The sequence below is a fragment of the Lynx canadensis genome, chromosome B4, assembly GCF_007474595.2.
Source record: "Lynx canadensis isolate LIC74 chromosome B4, mLynCan4.pri.v2, whole genome shotgun sequence".
Classification (NCBI taxonomy): domain Eukaryota; kingdom Metazoa; phylum Chordata; class Mammalia; order Carnivora; family Felidae; genus Lynx; species Lynx canadensis.
The window spans coordinates 67,805,688-67,828,570 of NC_044309.1; the positions used below are offsets into that span (position 1 = coordinate 67,805,688).

The following is a 22,883-nucleotide window of genomic DNA, read 5'->3' on the forward strand; positions in this document are numbered from 1 at the left end:
ACTTCAAAAAAAAAAAAAAAAAAAAAGGTTTTTTTTTTCCTGACCTCTGCTCTGTTCATGTCGCTGTTCTAAGTACTTTGTGGCAGGTATTTGACACAGATCTCCCTTCTTTTTTTTTTTTTTTTAATTTTTTTTTTCAACGTTTATTTATTTTTGGGACAGAGAGAGACAGAGCATGAACGGGGAAGGGGCAGAGAGAGAGGGAGACACAGAATCGGAAACAGGCTCCAGGCTCTGAGCCATCAGCCCAGAGCCCGACGCGGGGCTCGAACTCCCGGACCGCGAGATCGTGACCTGGCTGAAGTCGGACGCTTAACCGACTGCGCCACCCAGGCACCCCCAGATCTCCCTTCTTAAGACACAAATTGTACACCAAAGGTAGAATACAGTTTCAAACCAATGTATCAGCAGATATTAGGTTACGTGATTTATAATTTATATGTAATTATCAGAAACGTGTTAATATTGGACACAGGACTCTAGATAGGGTCCTCATCAAATACAGTCTTCATAGCACCTGTTTTTAGCAGCACACTTCATATCTTCCTTCACTAAAATTTAAGCTTAATTGTAACAAAGATGTGTTTGACTTGTTCCTGTTGGTTATCACTGTGTTTGCAATATCCAGAAGTGTCTGGCATATAGAACGAGCTCAGTAATTTTCTGTTAATGATTTTTATTATCCTTAACATAACTTCTTAATTCTGTGGTTACTGATGCAATTCTGTGGTTACTGATGCAATTCTGTGGTTACTGATGCAATTCTGTGGTTACTCATGCAATAAAACCTCTCTCATTAGTATTGACTCATATTCAACATTATCAATTCAGATTTCCAGATTTCTGTTTTTTCCTTCCTTGTTTTCAAAATCATGACTTCCCCATCCTATATGAATGCGACTGGAAACTAGTAGTTGATGCTAATTTACAAAAGGTAGCGAGACTCTTATGAGCAAAAACAGAATTGCAAACCAAAAAGATTGTAACACAAGTCACTTGACTGATGTCGGTGGGCTGAACTGATCAGTGAAAAGAGATGAGTAGAAAACAACTTGGACTTGGGATAATGTCTTTCAAAACCATATCTAAAAGTGAAGATTGTTAATGGAAGAAGCCTCACATTTGAAAGAGTTGCTTGAAAGATTCCCAAGCAGTATGGGCTTTGTGTGGTTGGAATGGAACTCTAAGGAGGCGGTAATAGTTACTGTGTCAGGAGAATTTCAAAGACCAAAATTCATTTTTGGATGATTAAGGGAAGCAATGGATCTGTCAGTAGTTTTATCATCCCTGAGAATATTTGCAATTTCACAAGACAACACATAGTTGAACAATGATTACAGAAAATACCTTTGAGGTGGTAATAGTCTCCTTTCCTGGAGGAAAACACTAATGGTGATCATCAACTCCTGTGAGAATTTTAACAGACAAAAAAACTAAAGGTGATAAAGTCAGTGCTTTGAAAAAGTACTTCACCTCTTCCCAGCCAGTCTCATTTCATGAATGCTTATAGAAATCACACATTTAAATCTTGTCTCAAAATGTAATTGAAGTATTCTTTATTTTTTCATTATAATAAAAACATTTAAATTAGATTTATATTCTTCCACTTTTAAGTTTTTTTTTTACCTTTCTTTAGCTTTTTAAAAAAATCAATGTTTACTAAAATTTTGAGAAAGAAATTAGAGTAAGTCTTATGTATTTCTTTCTAATGTTTAATAAGAAAGTGGTTATTTTTCTTTGTCCGTTCTATGGAGGAGAGATTTGTTTTAATAACTACCTATTGTAGTTGAAAGACAGCTAACATATTCAAATGAAGGGTTCAATTAAATGGTTTTAAAAATATAATATATACTTCTTTAGGTAGATTTCCTTATCTAAATCTGTTAACATGAGAAAATTTAAGAACATTTCTTTTAAAGTTTATTTATTTTTGAGAGAGAGAGAGACTGAGCACAAGTGGGGGAAGGGCAGAGAGAGAGAGGGAGACAAAGAATCTGAAGTAGGATCCAGGCTCCAAGCTGTCAACACAGAGCCTGATGCCTGATGTGAGGCTTGAACTCATGAGTCATGAGATCATGACTTGAGCCGAAGTTGGACGCTCAACCGACTGAGCCCCCCAGGCACCCCATGAAGAAGTTTTTAGATATGAGGTTTAATTACTTAGAAGCTTGAGTAGTTAAGATTAGCTTTATGATTCTTTTTTTCTGTTACATTTTTGAATATAAAATAAGTATACAATTTCCCTTACATCTCTGTAAGTCTGATAACCTGATGAGGGGTAACATATATAGGTATGTTACGAAGAAACCATGGTTAATCTTCATTTTTGTACTGTTTGCTTTTTACTTAATTGTAGAGCCTTTTCTCTCAATTTAGGTAAGGCATAAACATGCTGTAAGTCTAGAAATCATTCTGAAAGAAAGTGTGCAGATATCTAAATTTGTGAATTTCACAAATGACTATGGAAAGAGTTAGATCATTGTATGATGTTTGTTATTTGTAGGCACCAGTAAGTTTTCACAACCCAAGATTGAGGTTAAACACAAAGAACTAACACAATGACTACTTTGCATGGTATGAAATTGCCTTGGGATGTATGACCAAAAACAAGCAAGTGAACAAATTAAAGGAAACCTTAGAGATCAATATGAGGCAAAATGTACCAGAAGTAATATATTACTGCATAGTTATTCTATGAGTCAATTATAGATCTAGATAGATTCTTAATGTTATGAAACAAAAGCTTACTTGATTCATAGAATGTGGCTCATTAATTATCTATTGTAAAGGCTACAAAAGTGACTAAGCCATTTGCCTCATTCCACATGATAAGCTGTAATGTTATTGCAGCACACCGCACTGGTGTTTCTGTATTATTTTGTTTTGTATTTCTATTCTCATGATTAGGTTCTGAGTTCTTGCAGCATTCTAAAACAAGACTAAGCATTCTTATGCTTATGTCCATTATTTGACGTGTAAGACTAAAGCCTCTGTAAATATACTAAAACTCATTGAATTTTATACTTAAAATGGGTCAGTATTATGGCATGCAAATTATATCTCAATAAAGCTATATCTCAATAAAGCTGCTTAGAAAAAAAGAGAACCAGGATAGGATTTTATTTTTGCATCCACTAGTGATTTGTGACTTGGGATTTTTGGGTCTTCTGTGAAACACAGTGGTGTCAATGATTTATCCCCCGTTTTTATATTTTTCAACTTCAAAAATTTCGAATGAGTTTGTTTTTTTTTTTAAAGAAAAAATCTTTTTCCTTTCTTCCTCCTTTTCTGCCTTCTAAATTTTAGATTAAAAAAATAGCCTGCACCCTCTGTTTCTTTTTCTTGTTTTCTTTAAATGTTTATTTTTGAGAGGGAGTGTGTGCACAGGCAGGGAAGGGGCAGAGAGAGAGAGAGAGAGAGACAGAGAGAGGGAATCCCAAGCAGGCTCCATGCTCAGCCCAGAGCCCAATCTCACAACTGCAAGATCATGACCTGAGCTGAAATCAAGAGGGACACTTAACTGACTGAGTCACCCAGGCACCCCTGCATACTCTCCTTCCACCTCTTTATCCCTCACCCTATTCTAGCCCCTTCCTTTACTATTGGATTGAGACTGACTTTACAGAATTCACCAGTTACTCTTGAACTGCGAGCTGAAGTGATTTCTGCACAGTTCTCATCTTCCTGGAACTCCTTGAAGCAGGATACATTCCTAAAATTCTCTTTTCACAGGGCACCTGGGTGGCTCAGGTCAGTTAAGTTTCCGACTCTTGATTCAGGCTCAGGTCCTGGTCTCACATTTCGTGGGCTGGAGCCTGCATCAGCCTCCGTGCTGACAGTGCAGAGTCTGCTTGTGATTCTTTCCCTCTCTCTTCTCTCTGCCTCTGTCTCTCTCTCTCAAAAATAAATAAATAAACTGAAAAAAACTAAAAAAAAAAAAACCCAGAATCTCTTTTCATTAACACATGTTTTGTTTTGGCTTCAGTGATCCTGTTTTTAACTTGTTATATCCATTCTCTGATCACACTTTAACTTTCTTTCTGTTTTTTGGCTCATCTTGTAGATCCCACCGCTGCTAGTCCTAGATTCTTCCCATGTATGTTCTCTCATTTTCTTGGCCTTAGCTCTTACACCTCTATGGAAATGACACCCATATCCCTGACTCTAGCCCTGACCACTCTCTTAGCTTTGGGTACATATATTCCATTCCTCTGTGATTTCTCCATCATCTGCATGCTTTGAACCTTAAAAATAAGTCATTTTCCTTCTCTCCCAAGACTCTATCTCCCAATCTTAATATTATGTTTATATATCCAGTCAATGTTCAGAGTTCTATGAATGTTCAGAGTATCTTTAATTCTGCTCTCCTTTTTCATCCTCTGTATCCGTTTTCATAGTAATAAACTATTCCCAGGACTTAAAGGCAGGGAAGAGGCTGATGTTACATATACAGTCTAGGAACACAGACTTCCCTCAAGACCTTACTCTTTGTAACCTTCCAGGTGGCCATCCAGGTACAGATTTCCTTTAGTATAGTGTAAAAGAACAAGGTCATAGGACTGAAGCTATCATATATAGCACATTGCTGTGAATTACAAAAGGTTGCTTATAAAATATATATTCTTTTATCAGAAAAATTTTCCTAATACTGATTTTGTAAGACACATGAAATTTATTGTTGCCTGTGGAAAATTTCTACAATAAGCATACCTATGTCATCTGTGTCCTTATGTGTTGTAAGAGGTCCATAACTTGCACAATCATACAGAGTGGCTCTAAGTATAGGGCTACATTGTTCAGATCCTGACCTTAGAGTTTAGTAGCTATATAACCTTGGTAATTTACTTAGTCACTTTAAATTACAGATTCATGACCTATAAAAGGTGACTAATAACATTATCTCTTTCAGAGGTTTTAGAAGGGTAAAATAGGGAAAAAAAGGGTACAAGGGTAATTTAGGAAAAAATATATATATAATTAGAAAGTTCAAATTTACCTACAGATGTTCTCAGTCTACTGCTTCAGAGGCACAAATCATTAAACATGCCAGATTGTGAAATTCTTTACACTGAAGAGGAGATGAAACTACTGTTGTTTTTAACAGCTCACCCTATGTCATTGAAAATTTTGTCTTTGAGAATATTTCATTTAAGGACATTCTAAAAGAGCTAGAGGAGCAGTTGCCCTATTTTTCCAATGAGTAAATGTGTAGCTCAGAACCTAATGTTTCTACTTGAATGTTGCTACTAGCTATTGGGACAAAACAATGAGAAGGCTTTTAAGGTACTACAAGAAAATGTCTTGACTTCATCATTTCCAACTTATGATTATATTTTATTTTTCTCCTATTTCAGGGTCAGCAAACTACAGGCCAGGGGCCACATCGAACCCATGTACGGTTTTTGTAAATAAAGTTTTGTGGGGACACAGCTACCCACATTCATTTATGTATTGTCTTGCCTGCTTTCCCACTGCAATGGTAGAGTTGTGTAGTTGTCACAGAGACCTGTTGGTCCACAAGCATAAAATACTTACCATCTGGCCCTTACATATAAAGTTTGCTGACCCTTGCCTTTTGATAGCTTTAAAATATTGCTTCAGTCAAATGTCCATTTTGCTCAATTCTACACATAGAAAAAGAAAGATTGGATTGACCTGGAGTCTAGTGGGTCTTACTCTTTCCTCCAGAATATCTTTTACTGATGAACAGTGGAAACCTAGGTGCATTGTGCTGCCTTAAAAGCATTCAGTTCCTTAGGTTTTACCAAAAATAAAACAAGACAAATGAAAAAACCCTAAGGCAGAATAACCCTGTTCCTTTTCCCCAGACTACTGGCATTATCTAGAAAATGCTTCTTATACGAAATAAGCATTTAATAAATATCTTTTCCCTTCTTTTGACATTAAAAAGTGATAGTAGGGAAAAGCCTGCTTAATATCAAAGAACCATCTATTTGATGACACAGTGAGTGACTTAGTTCACTGTTGAAAACAAATTTGGATTGAAACTTGGGGAATTCTGTTAGTACCTGTCTTGTTCATTAAAGCAAGTGGTTGAAACCATGCCTTTCACGTGGGAAAATAATCTCTATTTTGCAAGATTTCTAATATAATAATAATGTATGTTAAAAACTTGGTAAATGAGTATTTCTCAATTAATAGCTATTATTTTTATTTTAAAGATTAAGTTCATTATTTAAAATATATCAAATTATTTCAATTTACCCTTCAAAAAGTCTACTTAATACTCAGTTTCCTGTTTTTTTTTCCAATTACTTAATACCTTCTGTGTATTACTTCTTATTCTTTAAAATGAATAAAAATGTAACCTTCCTCACCTTTTTTTACCTCCCACTTGAAAGAATTCTACAAAGAAGATTTATAATTTAAAACCATTTTTTTAATGTTTATTTATTTTTGAGAGAGAGAGAGAGAGAGAGAGAGAGAGAGCGAGCAGTGGAGGGGCAGAGAGAAAGGGAGACACAGAATCTGAAGCAGACTCCAGGCTCTGAGCTGTCAACATAGAACCTGACATGGGTCTTGAACTCGTGAACTGTGACATCATGACCTGAGCTGAAGCTGGATGCTGAACCAACTGAACCACCCAGGTGCTCCTAGAGGATTTATAATTTAAAAGCTAGTTTTTAATAACTTTTGTGTGGTGTCATTTGGATGTGTCCATACACCTAAAGTTATAGTTGGTTATGAAGCCCAAGAATATATACTAAGCCTTAAGAAATTTACTTCTTTGTCAAGCTTTCCAATGTCCTAAACCCATGGTTATGGATTGGGCCTTAACTGTAAGTCAATTCTCCAAGAAGTTTGCTGTCACTTAAGACATTCTTTGTAATGTGTTTTAGAGTCAAGTCATGAAAGTTAAATTTTGTACTTTAACTGTGAAGCAGTTAAGAAATATTTGGGGATCCAATATAGAAAATTCCCAAAGTTAAGTGAAAATTGGAGCAGAAGGGAAATCCCTTTTTAAAAGAAGAAATTGATTTTTAAAAATATCATTTCCACTGATACCAAAATAGAGCTACAATCAAAGTACAACAGGATATATTTTCATATACAAGCATAGTTCAAAGCCATCTAGTTCTGGTTTCTGCTCCTATCACAGTTATGAGGACTCATTTTTGCTGGAAATCTAAATATCTATAGAGTCAGTGTAGTTTGGGGGCAAATATAAGGGTTTTAAAGTTAGAATGTAGTCTGGATTCCTAAAATCTTCAGGACCATGTATCTTTCTTTTGAAAAGATACTTCAGACCAAAGTATAGTTTGTTGTTGTTCTTGTTTGTTTTTGTTTTTGTTTTGTTTTTTAATATTCTATTATAGGTCCTGTGAAGCTTAAAATTACCTAGTCTGGAGACTATAGTTTATCAGTACAGGGTTAAGGAAGAGATGTTTATACTCTTATTATAACAGGATCACTGCTCACCAAAACAAACAGCATATGCATGTGTACTAGGACTTGAAGTAATTGAAGCCAGCATGAAGTATTTATATACAGGAAGTGTAGTCTAAGAGGAACATACTTTGGGGAAAATTATAAGAATTTAGGGTTGGAAAAGACAATCATGAGGAGCCACTCGTCTCACAGTTTGTGGAAGGTGGAAATACTGGAGAAGTTTCAGACTTGTTGCGTGCACAACCCAGTTGGGAAGAGGCATATTAATCAACTGAATGATTAGGCTTTGAAGTTTAAGGCCATTAGGGTTTTGAAATATTAGAGATGAAAATTCTGAAGCATCAGCCAAGAATTTATTGAGTTGGCAATTCTGTGGGAAACTACAATATGATTCTAGGATATCTGACATATGAAGTAAAATTTGAGACGTTTTCTGATACTTGTCTTTTGTATCTTCATAGAGATATAAAAGTGTGGTGTTTTCCTTTTTGTTTTGAGAAACAAAGGATCAAGCCTCATTTTAAGGTTCATCTCCAAATTCCATGAATCAAAAGAGAAGAACTTAAAATAGGAGCTCTATTCAAGCTTCTTGTTTTGGTTAGGGGTTCAGGGCTCATAGAGTAGGAAGATGTGATCTATTTCCTGGAATTGATCACACCAATGGGTAGATTTTCTTTTTTTAATGTTTTAACTTAAATTCTACTTAGTTAACGTGCAGTGTAATGTTAGTTTCTGGTGTACAATATAGTGATTTAGTATTTCCACACAACACCTGGCGCTCATCATGACACGTGTGCTCCTTAATCCCCATCACCTTTTTAACCACCCCCCCCCACCTCTCTTCTGGTAACCATCAGTTTGTTCTCTGTAGTTACAGGCCCGGGGGTTCCTGGGTGGCTCAGTCTGTTGAGTGCCCAACTTTGGCTCAAGTCATGATCTCATGGCTCATGGGTCCGAGCCCTAGGTTGGACTTTGTGCTGACAGCACAAGAGTCTGGTCTGGATTCTCTGTCTCCCTCTCTCTGCATCCCGTCCCCTTGCACTCTCTCCCTGTCTCTCAAAAATAAACATTTTTTTTTTTAAAGAGTCTGTTTCTTGGTTTGCCTCACTCTCTTTTTTTTTTTCCCATTTTCTCATTTGTTTTGTTTCTTGAATTCCACATGAGTGAAAAATTGTCTTTTTAAAAGAATTTTTATACCAGGATGATAAAAGGCTCTCATTTATTAAGGTGGCATGACTCATTAATTAATCAAACTTTGTCTTAGACTAGAAAGTAATAATGTGCTCACTAGTAAAGTTACCTCTGTTAGTAAGAGCTGTCTCATTCATAAACAACTAAAAGTAGGAGCCAAATACATGATACTAAGTTGGATGTAAAACAAATTCAAGATCCTTAAAATGTAAGTGAACAGCACAAGCAATGTTAATCTTGGATGTAAGCAATGATTGTATCAGGCCTCCTAAACCATCTGTGCATGAGTAAAGTGTTAGGAACAGGTGAATTCACAACCATATCTGGGAAAAATGGCTTCAGATGAGACAAAGGGAAGAAAAATTTCACCTAAGCCACCAGAAGACATAATGACTCTGCCCTCCTGCACTCGTATCTCTAACATTGCACATCTTAAAAAATTTTTTTTAAGTTTACTTTTTGAGAGAGAGAGAGAGTACAAGCAGGGAAGGAGTAGAGAGAGAGAGACAGAGACAGACAGAAGATCTGAAGCAGCCTCTGTGCTGAGAGCAGAGAGCCTGATGCAGGGCTCGGACTCAAACTGTGAGATGACCTGAGCTGAAGTCGGACACTTAATCTACTGAGCTACCCAGGGACCCCTGCACATCTGTCTTGATCATTCAAAATAGAAAATGTAAATCTCAGTTCAGGCTGAGCCATTGAACATGACCCTGTTCCTATGTTGACTATGTGTCAGAGATCCTTGGACAAACTCTCCTTTCCTTTCCTAAGGGTTCCATTGGAGATAAGTATACCCAACCCCTCCCCCCACCACCCTGCCATGTATAAGAATAACAGTGTGGTTTAAATCTTGTTATTTTGTTATCTTATATGGGATAAGGGGAGAATTGTCCTTGTTCTGCCTCCCATGAAATTAGTCACCAAAGTGAAATACTGGTGCCAGAGAATCCAAAAGCAGCATCATTGGGTGAATATAGCAGCATAAAAAGCCATAAATTTAGTTGTCTCTGTGTGTACCCTTTGTCTTCTCAATTGTACTCTATTACAGTCAAAATGGATCTTTATTGATTTAGTTAATGCCTCTTTATATTTTGGCTTCCGCATCTGATTTCATATTTTCTTAGGAGAAAAAAAATAACTTCCCCTTAGAGTGGCTATATAAATGATCAAAATAAATGAATGAATTTTAGAAATCGAATGCTCTCTTTTCTGTCCTCTTTCTATTGCTTTTCAGTAGTCATCTCATGAGATTAAATGGTATGTAGAATATTACTTGGGTGCAATCTTGCCTTGTCACAAGAAATTGTCAATCCTCGAAGTTCAATTTTGTGACAGAATATTTTAGTTGATTAACTTGTCAGGTCTGCTGTAAATAACAAAATATACTGAGTTCTTAAGGAGAGGTTTATAATGCTCCTGCATGAAAATATTGAATGGTAAAAATATGTCTGGAAAACATATTTTTTTTCTCCCCAACTCATCACATGATTTCCTCCCTTAATTAAACACACACACACACTCAAAAGGAGTTCGAAAATGCCAACTCTGCTTTTTTTTTTTTTAATTTTTTTTCAACGTTTATTTATTTTTGGGACAGAGAGAGACAGAGCATGAACGGGCGAGGGGCAGAGAGAGAGGGAGACACAGAATCGGAAACAGGCTCCAGGCTCTGAGCCATCAGCCCAGAGCCCGACGCGGGGCTCGAACTCCCGGACCGCGAGATCGTGACCTGGCTGAAGTCGGACGCTTAACCGACTGCGCCACCCAGGCGCCCCACAACTCTGCTTTTTTAATTGACCAGAGGAAAAGCCAGTGTTACCTTCCTGCATCTTACTGAATCCACCGAACGCTCTCCAGTCCTCATCTGGTTTGCTGTCTGTAGTGCTGCACACTGTTACTCAGTCTCCTTCCTTGCACACATCTTCTCCTTTGCTTTTGTAATGTCATACTCCCGTGGATTTGCCTGATTTCTTGGTTTCTCTACAATCTCCTTTGCTGGTTCGTTTTCCTCTGCCCATTCCTTAAATGTCTGCATTTGCTTCAGGGCTCTGTCGTTATTAGTCTCTCCTCTCATTTTCCCACCTCTTCTACCTTCTGAGGTGTAGCTAAGTCTTTAACAGCCCAGGTCATGTAAACCAACTACTCAGATTTTATCATGTGCATTAGTTTTCTATGATGTATAACAAATAATACAAACTTTATGGCTTAAGACAGACCTTATTTAGTATTTTACAGTTCCCTGGGTCAGAAGTCTGGGTGGGTTTCAATTGGGTCCTCTGCTCAGGGTCTCAACAGCCTGAACTCAAGCTGTTAGCCAGGACTGAGGGCTGATCTGAGGCTTGAGGTCTCTTCTGAGCTCACTGGTGTTGGCAGAATTCAATTTGTTGTGGCTATAGGGCTGAATTCCCCATTTTCTTGATGGCTGTTTGCCAAGGGCAGTTCTCAGCTCTTGGAAGCTGATTGCAATGCTCTGCCATGTGGCCCCCTGCATAGGCCCTCTCACGCTTTTAATCTCTGGTGGCAGAGAGGACCTCATTTCCTCTGAAGGGATCGACTGATGAGGCCAGGCCCACAAAGCTCTCCCTTTTGGTTTTGATTAACTCAGAGTCAACTCATTAATAACTAAATCATGAGAATTATATCCCATCACATTTACAGGTTCTGCCCTACACAGGACAGGACATTGTACAAGGTGTGAACATCATGAGTTGGGCATGTTGGAGGCCATCTTAGAATTCTGCCTGCTATACCCTAGTTCTGCCATTTACTAAGTCTGTGAATTTGGGCAAATTCTATAATTTCTTTGTGCCTTGGTTTTCTCATCTTTAAAATGGGATGATAAACAGAGTACTCTTTATGGGGTTATTGTGAGGATTAACTGGATTGAAACATGCGAAACAGAACAGTGACTGATACATAGTAAGAGTCTGCAAAAATTCTGTTATCATTGGGGTGCCTGGGTGCCTGGGTGGCTCAGTCAGTTGAGCATCTGACTTTGGCTTAGGTCATGATCTCATAGTTCATGAGTTCAAGCCCCTGTGTTGGGCTCTGTGCTGACAGCTCAGAACCTGGAGCCTGCTTCAGATTCTCTCTCTCTCTCTCTCTCTCTCTCTCTGCCCGTCCCTCACTCACACTCTGTCTCTTTCTCTCTCTCAAAAATAAATAAACATTAAAAAAAATGGAGACACCTGCTTGGCTCAGTCGGTTGAGCGCCCAACTCTTGGTTTTGGCTCAGGTCATGATCTCTCAGTTTTGTGAGTTCAAGCCCTGCATTGGGCTCTGTGCTGACAGCTTGGAGCCTACTTGGGATTCTCTCTCTCCATCTTTCTTTGCCCCTCTCCTGCTCACACTATCTCTGTCTCTCTCAAAATATAAATGAATAAACTTGAAAAAATTCAGTTATCATTGTTACTCTATTTTCTCCCCATCCACTCTCATGGCATCAGTGTTACTGATATTCCTATGACTTCCAAATTTATGTCTCCAGTCAAGATTTCTGAGCTTTAGACACTTAAAATATCCTAATTCATATCTCCACTTGTATATCTGATAAACAATCTAAGTACAATTTGCCTAAATCTAAGCACATGATTTCACTTGCAAACCTGATCCTGGCTAGTAATTCTTATCACTGTAAATAGTACTCCTTCATGAAGTTCCTTACACTCCTCAATTTCTTCATATTTTCCTACTATGTTCATTCAAAAAACATTTTTTGGAGTATCTACTGTGTGCAAAGTATTGTGGCAGAGGATATAATGGTCAGTAAAAATTGAGGTCTCTACCTCATGTAGCTTACAATCAAGTGAGAGAGACAGATTATAATCTATCCCTCCAAACTTATTAAAACAAACCAATTTTATCAATGTATTTTGCAGATAAAATGTATTTTGCAAATATTCTAGTCCAAGGCACTATCTTTCTTTCCTGAACTAGAGCAATAGCCTTTCAACTGGGTTTCTACGTTCACTCTTCCTCCACTTTCTCTTTCCTCACCAGAGCTACCATCTTCAAGATCACACTACCACACTCCTGTGTTTAAACCTTGCAGTGGCCTCCTGTAGTCTGTAAGATAGAAACTCATCTTCCTCATAGCCTGCTATGGCCCTGCATGACCTCGCCAGCTTTATGCACCCCTACACACTGCTCCATTCCTGTTTCCGCTTTAACAGCCTTCTTCCTGCTTCTCAACACTGCCACACTTGTCCTGCCTCAGCACCTTGCACCTGCCTGTCCTTCTAAAATGGGCATTCTCTCCTTCTTTTTTTTTTAATTTTTTTTTTAATTTTTTTTTCAACGTTTATTTTTGGGACAGAGAGAGACAGAGCATGAATGGGGGAGGGGCAGAGAGAGAGGGAGACACAGAATCGGAAACAGGCTCCAGGCTCTGAGCCGTCAGCCCAGAGCCCGATGCGGGGCTCGAACTCACGGACCGCGAGATCGTGACCTGGCTGAAGTCGGACGCTTAACCGACTGCGCCACCCAGGCGCCCCGGGCATTCTCTCCTTCTTGACAACTCTATCTTTACCTGGTAACTCTCAGCTCAAATTTTATCCCTCTCCTTTATTCTCCCAGTTTACTAAGTGAGGATCCCCACTGGAGTCAAGGTACTTTATGAGTCTTCTTCATGACATTTAATGTGGTACATCGTTATGTATGAAGTTGAGTCATTACCTGATTAATATCTGCTGTCATTCTTGGAGAGGGGTGTTTGATGCAAGATCTAAAAGATGAGCTTCAGCCATATGTAGAGCTAGGTTTTACACCTATGTTTTGTTTATGAGGGAATATGACATGGGCTGCATTTTAAATGGAAAGGCTATTCTCACAATGTGTATTTGATGGGACAAGTTTTCTACCTCCGTGTCGATTCAGCCAAGCTTACCCTAACAGTATTTGAGAGGAAACATTTGTGGTTATGAGGGGTACTAAAGACCTGGACAAGAATGTGAAAATATTCTGTAAACTGTAAGACTTAACAGAGAGTTTTTATTGCATTTACTGTTGTTAATATCACCGAAGTATCAGTTTATCCAAAACCTGAGCTATGTTGAACTTAATCCATTTGATTTTACCCAAATATTTGATTTCCTCTGTGAAATGTTTTAGATTTACCCGTTTTTTCCCCTTAAGTTTGTGTGTATGTGTACGTATTAGTGTACTATCAATATGTATACATACATCTGTAATGTGCACACACAAACACAGTATATACAATGTGGGTATGGTGTATATACAGGCTTCTCTAAAATATATTCCAATCTAGTGTTCAGTATCATAAAATGGGACCAGCTCAGCAGCTATTACCCTGTTTTATTTAAAATGTTTATTTTTAGTTCAATTTAATGATGGTGAATAACAGGATATTTGGACTCTGAGCCATCAATAGGCTTTGCAAACAATGAAAAAATCAAATCCCTTTAACTTAAAAGTGCTTACTGATTTTATAAATGTATTTTGCAAATATGCTAAAATTTTACTGTGATGGTGAAAGCAACAAACAAAAGCTTGTAGAGGATTAAAATGCAACTTTTTTTTGTAGAAAATGTTAAAAATCATTGCTCAAGTAGCGATACCTTTGTCTTCAAGCTAATTGACTATAATTTCATAATTATTGATTTGTAGATATCCAATTTGGATCATTTCTGAAGCTGAATTCAGAACAATCTTAAGGTAAGGTGTTTACTTAGAGAAAGAGAGATAGTGTGTGTGTGTGTGTGTGTGTGTGTTACAGAATAAAAAAACCTGATATTGAAAATGATATTGATTCCATTTTAACTTATAATATTTCTCAACTTAAAAAATATATCAAAACATATGATAAATAGCTTGATGACTACTTAATAAATGTCCTCTAAGTGTCCTTTCTGCAAATGCCCATATGAGCAAATCACTGAAAATATACAAAACAATTAGAGTACAATTAATACTAAATAGTGTAATGCTCAATGTTGCTGAGTTAATAGATGTTGGAATGAGCTATCAGATGTGGGCTGAATAATAGGGACGTATCATGGTATTAATAGTAATAACAGTAACAATAACACCAACAGCGATAATAATACTATTTACTTAACATTATAATCCAGTCTACTAAATACTTTATAAAAATGCTTTATGTCATACAATCTTCACAAATTTCTGAAGCCAAAGTATTATTATTCTCGTTATTATTGTTAATATCATTTTATAATGAGAAACCCGAGGCATGTCTAGAGTCATGTAGCTGGTGAGTGGCATGGTTACCAGCTGAGGTCTATACCACACCAAGTTTTGGTTTCCTACCACTATATAAACTGCCTGGGGAAGGTAAGAGTTAAGCAGCATGTTGTGAACTTTGGATTCAGAAGAGAATGAGAAGGGAAGTTTTTGCAGTATGAAGGCCACTTAACAAAAATGTGAAAGGTGATCTAGATATTCCCTGTGCTTGAGTGACAAGTTGGAATGAAGAACATTTGAGGAAAATGTAATGAAAATTGTGTAGCCAGAGCAGATGGAGCTTATGGACATATTTTGGTGGATAAATACCGAGTGTTCCAGTTTCATCTTTATTGCCCTCTACCCGAAAACTACTAATCTGGATTTTTGCTATTATAGTTGAGTACAGTAATCTACAATCTGGTCAGGGTAGCCAGTTAAAAAAAATCAATTAGCAATAAAATACTAGAATTAGGAAGGATCATTGAAAATTACGTAGTCCTGTTAAAGCATGAAATGACAGCCTACTCCTGATAGAGGCGTTAGAGACAGAGAGGCATGCTATTACCAAAAGACATGAAAGTAAACAAATATTACAGGTCTTCATGGTAGATTAGATAAAAGGAATAAAGGGGAATGAAGAGCAGAGATGGTTTCAAGTTTATTATAGCAAAAAAGAAAAACTACAAAACTGATGAAAGGGAAATATTGTGAGACAACAGAGTAAGTTTGATTTTTCTTTCTTGCATCCAAAATGTCAATGGAGCCCCATATTCATATATCCTATAGGACACAGAAAATTACATGAAGAAAACAGGTGAAGATTAGGTTCTAATATCATTAAATGTATTTTTTAAGAGACTTTAGAGTGGATGATAACTGTGGAAGGATTAGTATAAAAATAGAAGCACATGGGCTGATTTTTTTCTTTAGTTTTCATTTTCTTTTTAAATTTTTAAAAAGTTTTTAATTTTAATTCCAGCATAGTTAATATACAATGTTATGTTAGTTTCAGCTGTATAATATAGTGATTCAACAATTCTATATAGTACTGTGTGCTCATCATGATAAGTGTACTGTTAATCCCCATCACCTATTTCACCCATTCCCCTACCACCTCTCCTCTGGTAACCATCAGTTTGTTCTCTAGTTAAGAGAACAATACTTAAGGAGTGTTTCTTGGTTTGTCTCGCTCTCTTTTTTTCCTTTGCTAGTTTGTTTTATTTCTTTAATTTTGCATATGAGTGAAATCATGTGATATTTGTCTTTCTCTGACTTATTTTGCTTACTCTCTAACTCTATCCATGTCATTGCAAATGGCAAGATTTCATTCTTTTTCATGGCTGAATAATATTCCATTATATGTATATCCTGCCTCTTCTTATCCACTCATCTATTGTTTGACACAGGGTTGCTTCCCTAATTTGGCTATTGCAAAATAATAATACAATAAACAGAGGGGTGCATGTGTCCCTTTGTATTAGTAGTTTTGTATTTTTTTGGTAAATATCCAGTAATACAATTACTAGACCATAGGGTAGTTTTATTTTTAACTTGTTAGGGAACCTCCATAATCTTTTCTACAGTGGTTGCATCAGTTTGCATTTTCACCAACAGTGAATGAGAGTTCCTTTTTCTCCACATCTTTGCAAATACTTGTTATTTCTTGTGTTTTTAATTTGAGCCATTCTGAGAGGTGTTAGGTAATATCCCATTGTAGTTTTGATTTGTATTTCCCTGATGATGAATGATATTGAGCATCTTTTCATGTGTCTGTTGGCCATCTGTATGTCTTCTTTGGAGAAATATCCGTTTGTGTCTCCTGCCCATTTTTATTTGGATTATTTGGTTTTTGGGTATTGGGTTGTGTAAGTTCTTTATATATTTTGGATACTAACCCTCTGTCAGATATGTCATTTGTAAATATCTTCTCCCATTCCATAAGTTACCTTTTAGTTTTGTTGATTGTTTCCTTTGTTGTGCAGACGCTTTTTATTTTGATGTAGTTCCAATAGTTGATTTTTGCCTTTATTTCCCTTGCCTCAGGAGACCTCTAGAAAGAAGTTGCTATGGCTGGTGTCAGAAAAATTACCACCTGTGCCCTTTTCTAGGATTTTTATGGGCTCAGGTCTCACATTTAGGTCTTTAATGCATTTTGAACTTATTTTTGTGTATGGTGTAAGAAAGTAAAGTGGTCCAATTTCATTCTTTTGCATGTATGTAGATGTCCAGATTTTCCAACACCATTTGTTGAAGAGACTTTCTCCCATTATGTATTTTTTCCTCCTTTATCGAAGGTTAATTGACCATATAACTGTGGATTTATTTCTGGGTTTTCTTTTCTGTTCCATGGATATATGTGTCTATTTTTGTGCCAGTACCATGCTGTTTTGTTTGCTACAGATTTGTAATATAATTTGAATTCTGGAATTGTGATGACTCCAGTTTTGTTTTTCTTTTTCTTGACTTTGACTATTCAGGGTCTTTTGTGGTCCCGTTCAAATTTTATGATTCTTCAAGTCCTGTGAAAAATGCTGTTTGTATAGGGATTGCATTATATTTGTAGGTTGCTTTGGGTGGCATAAACATTTTAACAACATTTGCTCTTCCTCCATGTGCATGGAATGTCTTTCCATTTCTTTGTGTTGTCTTCTGTTTCTTTCATCAGTGTTTTATAGTTTTCAGAGTACAAGTCTGTCACCTCTTTGGTTGTTTATTCCTCAGTATTTTATTCTTTTTGGTGTAATTGTAAATGGTATTGTTTTCTTGATTTCTCTTTCTATTGTTTCATTATTAGTGTATAGGAGTGTAAACGATTTCTGTACATTGATTTTGTATCCTGTAACTTTACTGAATTCATTTGTCAGTTCTGGAATTTTTTTTTTTTTTTTGGTGGAATCTTCAGGTTTTCTATATGTAGTATTATGTCATCTGCAAATAGTGAAAGTTTTACTTCTCCCTTACCAATTTGGATGCCTTTTGGGGGCTGATATTCTAAACACCATTTTCAGTTGAACATTTTAAAAATAAAATATAACTATGTAATGCTGAAAAATGCATGTGAGATAATGCAACCTGATAATAGTCCGACCTTCTATGCCTAATTCTAAACTTGTAAACTTTTTGTTTGTTTGGGATTTCTTTGGCAATATAATGTTGATTTTTTTAACTAGGTAAATACAAATTACTTAAAACTCAACTCTGGAAAACATTTATTTTAAATGCTGACAATATTGATTGCCTTTCATTGAGTATTATCTTGTTAATTATGCTTCAGGTAAAATACAATTTAAAATCACTTTTATTTCAGAATGAAAACATCCATTGTGTAATGAAATATGTGAATTAGACGATAAACAGGAAGAGAAAGAAAGAGAACAAGCTCAACTTAGGCTACAAGTTAATTCATTTGGAGTGAAGTCTGATTAAGGCTGGCTTACAATACTATAATATTTTTTATAATACCATAACCGTTTTTTCCTAGGATTAGTAAAAAAAGGACAAGTTGAAATGATATGTACTACAGAATTATAAACTTCTTACATTTTACTAACCATTTTCACTCATAGGTTAAATTCATCAAATATTAATTCAGGACCTAAATTTAGTGTTAAATTCTGGGTCTACCACATTTTCAATAGATACAGTTCCTCTTTTCAAGATGCTCAGAGTCTAGTTTAAAAAAAAACAAATATGTAAACAAGTTATTATAGTATAGTGTAATTCCTTGCCGTAGAAGCAAAGGGATAGGATTACTTCTGATTCAGTGAATCAGGACTGCTCATAAATATCAGCAAGGGAATGTGGAGCTTCATAAGCCTGAAAGAAGATATACTTCTGAAATTTGGATTTAAGCTTAATCATGTTTTAGAAAACTCTCATGTTAGTGCAAAAACTAACAGTAGGCTTTGAATTTCTTAGAATTTGATTCTCAAAGACTGTGATTTTTTTTTGTTTTGATTGCAGTCTGGAGGAGAGTCTTCATATAATGGACCATCTATTTTTAGCAAGTAGGGATTTAACATGTGAAACATATTGCCTGCGATTTGCTACTGATTTTCCTTGACAGCCGTACTATCAAGAATGTTACTTGTTAAATGCATTAAGAAGCTGACTGGGAAAGCTATCACTTTGTTAACAGTTTTACTTAAGTAATAAAACCTTTGTTATATAAGCAATGGGATGTATTATTTCAATTTATAAAAATAAAGTTGGATAGGTTTTAAAAAATAGGGAGACAGTTCCTTTTCTGGCAGTTGTTAAATGAAAAACTGTAAAAATATAACTACGAAACCCTTCTTTTAAAATGCTTTTCTGAGATGGTAGGAAAGTAAAGACTCTAAAGAGGATAAAAACAAAGCAAAAGCAGCAACCCTCAGGAAAGCAAGGCCAAAGCTGGGGAGACAAGGTGAAGTCTAGGGCTAGTCCAAGTTGGAGTGTGATAGATGGTTTCTCAGGAAGCCAGGATCCTTAAGGACAACAGTAAGAGTAAGGATGCACAAGAAACCCACCACTGAGAAGGTGCATCCAAAAATTGCCTATCTAGACTTTGACACTGAGTGAAGTGACACAGATTTGCCCTTAGAATTCAGAACTTTTGGTCAGCATTCACTGGGATTTGGTGGCAGATTCACCTGTGTGATCCAACATATTTCATCCAATAATTTAGAATGTTTCTGGATTCACAATTGGTGGGAGGAAGCAAAAGAAATAATTTGCCACATGAATCTAAATTCAATGTTTTCAAGATAAATTTCTAGAGAAATTAGTTAACAAGTCAAAACTACAAAACATAAAGAATAAAATGGATTTAAAAGAAGGCTGGAAAAAGCCATGACAGAAGATACAGTTTTAAAAGGTATATTATGCTACAATGACCAGATTTGGAAGAAAAATATGTTTAATACTGTATTAATTTTCTATTGTTTCCATACCAAATCACCACACACTAAGTGCCATAAAACACACAGATTTATCACGTTACATTTCTATAGATCAGAAGTCTAAAACGAGTGTCACCAGATACAAAGTATATCCAGGATGCGTTTCATTCTAGAAGCTCCAGAGGAGAATTGAATTGTTTTCCTGTTCACTTGGCTTCCTGGCAGAATTCACTTCCTTGTGGTTGTAGGACTGAGCTCCTTGTTTTGTTGCTGGCTCTAAATTGAGGATTTCTCCTAGCTTCCAGTTGGTATCTCATGCCTTGCATTGGTCCCACCTCCCCTGCTTTTTTTTTTTTTTTTTTTTTCCCAAAGCCAGCAATAGCAGGTTGAGATCTTCTCACATTCTATCACTCTGACCCCTTTCAGTTCAAGTTGGCAGTATCTTTGGTTGTATAAAATTCTCTAGAACTCTGTGGGTGTTCCGTGGATGGAAGGATTCACCCCATTAGACAAGAGCCTCACCAACAGATCTTAACAAGAAAATCTCTTCACTATTTTTGGCTTTGGCTGAGATGGCTGAGGGTGTCTATGATCACTTCCTTAATCTCTTTAAAGAGTCTTTTTTTGCTACAGAATACTTTGCTCTCTTGGTTTTTCTGAAGAATACTAGAAAACTAATCACTTAGTTTTAAATAAAAATTGCATTAAAATAATCTTTTAATTTTAGCATCTTTGCATATTTGGGATACAGATAGGTTAAGAATTTCCAAAATCCTCAAGCCCTGGTTTCTTTTTGTTTAACAGCTTCTCCTTCTATTTATCTCTCTCCCCTCGCATTTTACTCTAAAGAGAAAAAAAAATCAGCCTGCACCTTCAACATTTTGCTTGGAAATCTTTTCAGCTAAATATTCAAATTTATTGCTTACAAGTTCTGCTTTCCACATAATTGCATGACACAGTTTTGTACCACTATGGAAAAAATTCCTTTCGTCTGGTTTCCAATAACATGTTTTCATTTCCTTCTGAGCCTTCAACCAGCAGCATGCTTAAAATCTACATTTCTGTTTAGTCTGTTCATGACCATTTATGTTTTCTTCTGAGAAAATATAGAATTTCTCTGTAATGCTTGCACTTCCTTCTGAGCCCTCGTGGACAGTCTTTAAAGCCCTTCTTTCTGCTAACAGTCTATTCAAATAAATGTCAGCTTCCTCCCCCCGCCCGCCATGCTTCTCAGAATTCTTCTAACCTGTGCCTGCTGCCTGATATCAAAAATCAGTGCCACAGTTTTAGATATTTGTTACAGCAACACCTCACTCCTGATACTGAAATCCATATTATTTTTCTACTGCTGCTAACAAATGACTACAAACTTAATGGTTTAAAACAACACAAATTTATTATTTTACAGTTTTCTAGATTAGAAGTCCACTATAGTTCTCAATGGATTCAAACTTAAGAGTGGCAGAAATATATTCCTTTCTGGAGGCTCTATGGGAGTATCAGTTTCCTGCTCATTCAAATTCCTGACTGAGTTCAAATCCTTATGATTGTAAGGACTGGGTCCCATTTTATTGATGATTATAAGCTGAAGTTTGTTCTTGGCTTCTAGGGGCTGCTGCATTTCTTGGCTCATGGACCCATCCTTACCTTTCAAAAGCCAACAACAGTGGGCTGAGTCCTTTGCACTTTTCATCTCTCTGACCAATTTTTCTGCCTTCCTCTTCTGCTTTTAAGAACTCATGTGATTAGACTGGGACAATCCAGACTTTTAGGATAATCTTACCATCTCAAGTAAGCTTACACTGATTACATCTTCAAAGTCCCATTTGCCATGTAAAATAATATACTCACAGATTCCGAGGACTAGATCACAGGCATCCGGTGGGGGGGGGGGGGGAAGGGGGATATTATTCCAACTATCAAAAGTATATTTAAAGAAATGTTTGTGGGGCGCCTGGGTGGCTCAGTCTGTTAAGCGTCCGACTTTGGCTCAGGTCATGATCTCACGGTCCGTGAGTTCGAGCCCCGCGTCGGGCTCTGTGCTGACAGCTCAGAGCCTGGAGACTGCTTCCGATTCTGTGTCTCCCTCTCTCTCTTATCCTCCCCCGTTTAGGCTCTGTCTCTCTCTGTCTCAAAAATAAAAAAACATTAAAAAAAATTTAAAAAAAAGAAATGTTTGAAAATATGAGCAAGAAACTAGAGAGTGTAAAATGAGAAGTAGTTTTGGAAAAGAATCTAATAGAAACATGTTATAACCAAAACTATAAACTTAAAGAACAGTTTAGTAGGACTGACCCAGCTAAAGAGAGAATTAGTGATCCAAAGAAATGGCTATCAAAGAGAGAAACATTATAGGGAGAAAACAAAAAGGTAGAATTTACCAGAGAGAAAATAGACCATGGAATGGATGATGAGCAGAATAAAGATATAATGTATGTAATTGGTATTCTCAATGGAGAAAATAGAAACAAGGAAAAGGAAATATTTGAAGAAGCAATTGCAGAGAATTTTCTAGAATTGTTGAAAAATACTTAATTGTCATATCCTGAAAGTCCAAGGAAACTGAAAGAGCATAAATTACAAGAAAATTACATCTGAACACATAAAAATTAAACCACAAAATCCCAACAATAAAGAAGAATTGGCAGGAGTTAGAAAAACAACTGCTAAAGGAAGGGCAGTTAGGTTAATGGTTGACTTCTAAATAGCTAAAATGGAAGCCAGAACTTTTGGGATATGGGATCTATTTGGAAGATTCCCTTTCTCTGGGAACAGCTTCTACCTCATTCTACCTACTTTTATCTTCCAATTATATGTTATTGTGAAGGCCTTCTTTGCATTTCTTCACTTAGGTCTTATTTATTTTCATTTTTTTAATGTTTATTTATTTTTGAGAGAGAAAGACAGAGTGCAAGCAGGGGAGGGGAAGAGAGATAGAAGGAGACCTAGAATCCAAAGCAGGCTCCAGGCTCTGAGCTGTCAGCACAGATCCTGACATGGGGTTTGAACTCACAAATCGAGATCATGACCTGAGTCGAAGTTGGCTGCTTAACCGTTTGGGCCACCCAGGCACCCCTCTTCACTCAACTTTTAAATACTGTGTAACATTTCCAATATCTAACAAATATGAGCATAACTAAATGTGTGATATTTTTAACTACCCATTAATTCAACAGATATCCATTATCAGCTCACTGTGAT

General features: G+C 36.5%; 1 protein-coding gene across 1 annotated transcript in view; it reads left to right on the forward strand.

The window, feature by feature from the left end:
• Positions 1-22,883, forward strand: part of CNTN1 (contactin 1) — a 375,068-nt gene that overhangs the window by 70,401 nt on the left and 281,784 nt on the right. Inside the window, 1 exon segment of the mRNA XM_030322283.1 lies at positions 14,227-14,274. The gene's annotated coding sequence lies outside the window, so the exon portion shown is untranslated.